Here is a 6,264-nt window from a genome sequence, read left to right on the forward strand (position 1 = left end):
CTCGATCTTCATCTGTTTCATTCCTGCAGACCTGCTGGGCAATTGCTGGGCTGTCACTGACCCTGCCTTCCACCACACTCCTGCCCTGTGAGTCCTGCCTGTGGTGCACCCCACCACATGTGGAAATACTGCCCAGTTGGCCCCACTCCCATTGGATTTTTTTATGCCCCAACAAAGGGCCCTTCCAGAAGCTACTGCTAGTGGGGAATGTCCCTTGGTACACTTGGCCCTGCCATCTTGAAGCTTCCTCCAATTTCCTAAGAGTTGCTTCAGCTCTTGTTGAAGTTGTTTGCAGCAGATGTCTCCATGCCACCCCTTGTATTTAGCCACTCCCTCTCCATTATCCCTGAGCCCTTAACAGTGCCCTGTCTCATGGCAGATTGCTGTGCAGCTGGGCTGTCCATTGCCTGCAGCACTCTGCCTTCTCCATTCCCTCCTGCAGCACTTCAGTGATGGGGTTCTCTTGGCCCGTTGCTTTGATCCCAAGTATGCACAGGACTGAGGTTTAAAACCTCTTTCTTCCTCTGAACTCTGGTCACTTGACCTGCTTTTCCCATATTGGTTCAATTTTGCATATTTGCTAGCTTTTCAAAAATCTCCTTAACACTGACACTAGCCAACACTTTGGAAGGGCCTAGTGGGGTGGGGGTGTTAGCACAGCAGATCATATGAGATTGGTGGTCTTGGAATACATTAAAGGTGCAATGGAGTATTTGCCCTAGAAAATGAACAGCAAGCTGAAGACTGAAGAAGTGATTAAAAAACATAAGGAAGACTTCAACTGTGTTAATTTCAGTGCAAGACAAACCTGATCCCATGCTGTGGGCACACAACTGTGCATTGTGGTCTTCAGAGGTCAAATCCCAGCTTTCCTCCCTCATGCAGTATTTACAGAGAAATAAAGCTGAATGCTTGTTTTTGGCAGACATTAAAGAAAAGCAAAGAGCTTGATGCTGGTAGTGCAGATTTGCAGAGCATGTGATGCTCTGTTTTGTCAGCAGCACAGCATCAGCCTGACATGAAATACAATGAGGGTGACTGTGTGCTTCTGTAGAAAAGTGTGTTGTTGCTGCTGTGCATGCATGAGGTGGCAGTGGGGAGGTCTCATATGACTGGCACTGTAGTGCCATGCTGCATATCTCTGTGGGGACGGTTCACAAACCAGACCAGGGTTAAAGTCAGGTTCTGTAATTAATGGAAAGGGAGAGCCCATGAACTACACTTCTCAGGTACACCTTCTGCAGAGCACAAGGGATGGAAGGCAAGGGGGGGTGGTGTGGACATACCTTGCTGTGTCCTGCTGGCTGACATTCCCCCTAAGTGTTTTTAAACCGCAGTTATTGAAGCCTCATGTGCAGACCTCTAGTTTTTAGTTAGTCTTCTAAACTCAGGGTTAATGAATCAATTATTAACAACTTACAGCCATTTGCTGATCTCTTTACTCTCTGGCCTTGGAAGAAGATAGGGTGTAGAGACATTATTTTGCAACTGATCAATCAAATGTCTTGAAATCAATCTTTGTTTAATATATGTACATATACTCTGCAGGAAAAAAACTGACCTGAAGATTGCTTAAGGTTGCAAGGCAAAGCAGAATGAAAAACATTTGTGTAACTTTTTAAACCCAGGATTTTTCCTCTGAAACATTAAGTTGGGGCATCATCAAGTCCATGAAACCCAGTTAATTTTGCTTTCCCAATTCCATACCAAAACTAAACACACACACACACACACAAAGTTAATTACCTTCTCTTTCAATTTCATATGCTCTCCACCCTGAACTGAAGTGAGAGTCTGGGAAAAGCATAATCAAAAGAGGCTTAGCCAGAAGTTTTAACCTTCAGCCCAGGTGCAGGGCAAGAGTCTGGGAAGAGGCTGCATGTTCATTTCTGATGGTTTTCAACAGAGAGCAACCTTTCTGGGCTCTGTGTCTTCTGGATATGCAGAAATGTGGTTGCATGGCTCCCTGGCCTGGGAGGAGTGAGTGGGGCAGTAGGCTCAGAGGGCTGAACTGTGTTGCATACAGCATGTTTGGGGAGGCCTAAGGAAAGCCATTTGTGTTTGATGTTTTTTGTTGCAAGCTGTAGGACAGCTTGAGAGATTTTTCAGTCTCCTTTTCAATGCTGCATGTTGTCAGCAGAGAAGCCATCTCCTTCTGGCCCACTAGCATGTATCTTCTGGATGGTGGTGTGTCCTCAAGCCTCCAATGGTTATTGGCTGTGGGAGTCCTTGGAGCAGGGCTGGATCTGAAGCAGCTTGAGGTGCAGCGACTGGCGAGACATTGCACCAGTTATTACTGGTTCAGAGACATGAGGCTTGGAAGGTTGTTGTATGTTTTTTCCCTTTTGTTGGCAACCTTTCTAAATATTTTGCTGTGCATATTTTGGCATTCTGAGTATTTCTTTAGCCTGAGTAGGCCTCAGAAGACTTTTTTTTTTCTTTATGTGGATAAGACTGGACTCAGTAAGAGGCGTTGATATGTCGAGAAAGGTACTGTGCAAACTGTATATATGCAGAAACTGGTGGAACCAAGAGTCCAGGCAGTCACAGGCTCTCTATAGATTTGTTATCCCTAGAATCATTTGTGCCTTTAGTAACTACACCACAAAACTCTCACTTTGCATAAATTAAACTTTCCATGGAATGTAAATTATTAATGCACTAAAATGTGCTGCTAACAGTTGTTTGCATTTGAAGCTATTACTCCCTGTCCTGACATGCACATTTGCTTGTTTACCATTTTCCCAGAGTCAGCAAAAATACATCCTTTCTCTCCAAGCCATGTGTTTTGTACAAAGACCACAGAAACACAAGATGATTAATTCTGGGGGTGAGAGAACTACACACAGAAATCCAGTAATAATAAAATTAGATTCAGACTCTTCAAAATACTTAATCTTAGAATTAAAGGAAAATTTCTTTCCTGTCTGAAAGGTCAGAATTAGACTGTCTGGTCTGATGACTAAAATCAAAGCCTACAGTCAAGATGTGGCCAGGAATCCAGGCAACAGGCAGCGGCCACAGGGACATCTTGACTGTCACAGTCGATTTTGAGTGACTCAGAGGGTAGCGTGACAGAGGGACTGTACTTTTACAGAATCACACAACCAGTAAGTTGAGAAAGATCTCTTGAGTTCGTGAAGTCCAGCCTAAGACTGAACACCACCCTGTCAACCACACCTTGGCAGCAAGGGCCATGTCCAGTCTTACCTTAAACACCTCTAGGGACGATCCCCATCCCTGGGCAGCCCATTCTAATGTCTATTTACCCTTCCTGAGAAGAAATTCCTCCTAATGTCCAACCTGAACCTCTTCTGGTGCAGCTTGAGGCTGTGTCTTCAAACCTTAGTTTCGTTGAACAGCCTTGCTCCAGTGTCTCTGCCATGGAGAATCTGGCCCCAGCCCCTCGAGGCATTGAGGCATGCAAGATAAGATGCTTTGCTGGGACCACTGTCACTGAGGGAGAGTTCCTGTCCATTCTCAGTAGTTCTTCTTGGTTGCTGGGCTGCACTCTTTCAAAGTAGGAAGCAAAGCCTTGAAATATCACCTGGGGCAGCCAGAACAGGGCCAAAAAAAAGTAAGTCTCTGCCCCCTTGCTGTGGAACATTTTAATTGATAACCCACACCTCTGGCCCCTCCTCAGCCTCCTGCAGAAGCTTAATGTGTCCAACAGGATGCTCCTTGTGGGAGATAGGAAGTGTCATTATATAGATGACCTAAATGTAATTTTAGGGTATGAAAGAAGCAAATTAGATGCAAGCACTTGAGAACAAACCTCATCTTTTTGAGGCTTGCCCAGCTCTGAGAGGGTGGAAGATGAGGTCTACATGATTTGCTATTTATATTGGGTTATTAAGAATCCTTTTCAAAGAGAACGATTGGACTTTTCCTGCTACTGTAGGAAGAACTCTCAAAACTCTCAGGCGTGGTGAAAATTGCTTCTGCCCCATGGCACACTGACTGAATACATACTATCCCACACTCTGGACGCAGTGTTACTTTATTCACACAAATACAAAACTCAGTTTTGCTGTTGTGACCTGGGTTGTGTCATCTGCTCTAGGATTGCTAATCAAAACTGATTCAAGCTTCATCCAAAAGCAAATTTGTCCAATAACCTGGTGACAGAGAAGCAGCCATGAAGGAAACGTGAGTCACTGGATCCTCTTTATACTACTGGGGCATTGCAAAGGGGCTTGTGCTAAGTGTAGTGTAATGCAGTCCTACTCAGGAGTTGCCATACATTATCAGAAAAGTGTAAATGCAAATCCACGGTAAAGGCTTAATGCTTGGAACACCAGCCCATGGTGTGGGAGCTGGTGAGGGCTCCAGGACACAGAAGACTGTAGATAATGCAAATGCTGGGCGCCATTGAGGGAGACTGGTGGTGGCTACAGAGCCACCCAGTCATATCAAGCAGGGTCACTGGGGTATACCTATGACCAGATGCTGTAGCAGTTCCAGCACCCCCATTTCCCACCTGTCCAAAAGGAACGCCTCCAAACTGACATTAGGCCTCTAGCTCAAAAAATTAGTTTTCTGGTCCAGAAACCAACTCAGGTGGTGCTGGTGGGCACTACAGGAACAGCACCAGTAGTGATTTGGGGCTATAGCAAGCTGCAAGACTGTAGAAATGTTTCTACATGTGGAGAATTGAATACAGCTCTCTGAAACCAGACTAGGAGGTGTGCGTGACTCCTTGTCTCTTCAGCCTTCTAGGCTATATTTTGCCTTTTAAGTACACTCCATTTTCAATGGAGAGCAGCCAGAGGCTGTACTGTGCCTACTTTGTGCCTTTTCAGAAGCTGCTATTTGAAAGTACTCCTACCTGTACTCTGGGAAAAAGCCATCAGAGAGATGTTTCTCATTTCTATGGAAGCGCTCAGCTTCCTGATGGCTTTTTCTCTGCCCATGACTGAATGTACTGCTAAGATGCCAGAGGATATTATCCTTCTCAGCATTTCTCTCCAGGCTCTTTGCAGACTCAGACAGTTATCCTGCTGGAGTATCCTTTGCTAGGGACGTCTTTTGAAGAGGCTAATGCAACACCTGGAATTATCTGAATACTCTTACAAGTCCAGTTTTGAGAAACTGACTTCTTCTGTAAGGGGACCAAATACTAGATTTCACCTGCAGATGTGTCCCCTGATATGTCCTTCTGTCCTCAGAGGAAGCCCTGAGATCTGCTCTGGCATGGGCTGGATGGCAGCAGTGGTGGATGAGTGATATCTGGGGTGAATGGGTGGGGGTTGCCTAATTTGGGGAGATGAGGGGTCTGTCCTTTGGTCTGCCACAGGTATCAGGGACAACTACGGGTACCCAAAATGTTGTACATCAACATTCCCATGTCCCAGGCAGCAGCAGGACTGACTGTAAAGTTGTCCTAGACACACAGTAGCAGATGGGGCAAGATAACCTTGAGAGATGACAGGACTGACTCAGCCCTGCGGATGCATTTCACGGTCAATACATCCTGTGTCGATTAGCCTGAATTCACATCCATGATGCCTCAGCCAACCGCATCCTCAGAATCAATATCAATATTTAACATCACCCATGCCCCGCTGCCCCCCGCCCCACCCTCCCCCGCCTACCCGAGCAGCAAAAAATATCCCGGCAAATACCCGCGGATGAGGAGCGTGCCCGGCGGGTGTAGGTGTCCTGCAGGGCCACCAGGTGCCACTGCAGGGCAGCCACTGGCCCAGGGCAGGGCAGGCGCCGCTGTCCTGCTGCTGCCACCTGCCCCGCGGTTCTTCCTCTTGGTGCTGTTGGGCACTTCCGTAGCCCGCACTCTTCTCGGACGGGGAAAAACTCTCTTAAAGCAATCTTTTTTGCCTGTAAAGAGAGAGGAACCAGCCCTCACTTGTGTGGTATCTCAGCTGAGATCTTGGGCAGGAAAATTAAAATACATGGTCCTTCATATGAGAAACACCTGCCGCAGTCAGTTGTGGCTCCTGCCCTGTCAGTCCGGGGAATCCTTCATGACTGCTTGCATAAAACACAAGTGTTCTCTAGTATGCTTTGAAGGAGGTACTCAAAGCACTGTTTATTTTCCCATGACGTGTAGTCATGGGAATGATGTGTCCAAATACTTGAGAGGACAAGAGAGTTAACTGTTCAAATTTCTAGAAGAAGCAAGCTTAGGCAAATGTGAGCACAAGTGAATGGTTTTTAGTATGCTGTGTTTACGGACTGTTGTCTCTTCACAATCCTCTCTGTACAACAAAGGCAAAAACTGCTATTGTATTAGATTCAAGATAGCAT

The sequence above is a fragment of the Cyanistes caeruleus genome, chromosome Z (genome assembly GCF_971803275.1).
Source record: "Cyanistes caeruleus chromosome Z, bCyaCae1.hap1.1, whole genome shotgun sequence".
Classification (NCBI taxonomy): Eukaryota; Metazoa; Chordata; class Aves; order Passeriformes; family Paridae; genus Cyanistes; species Cyanistes caeruleus.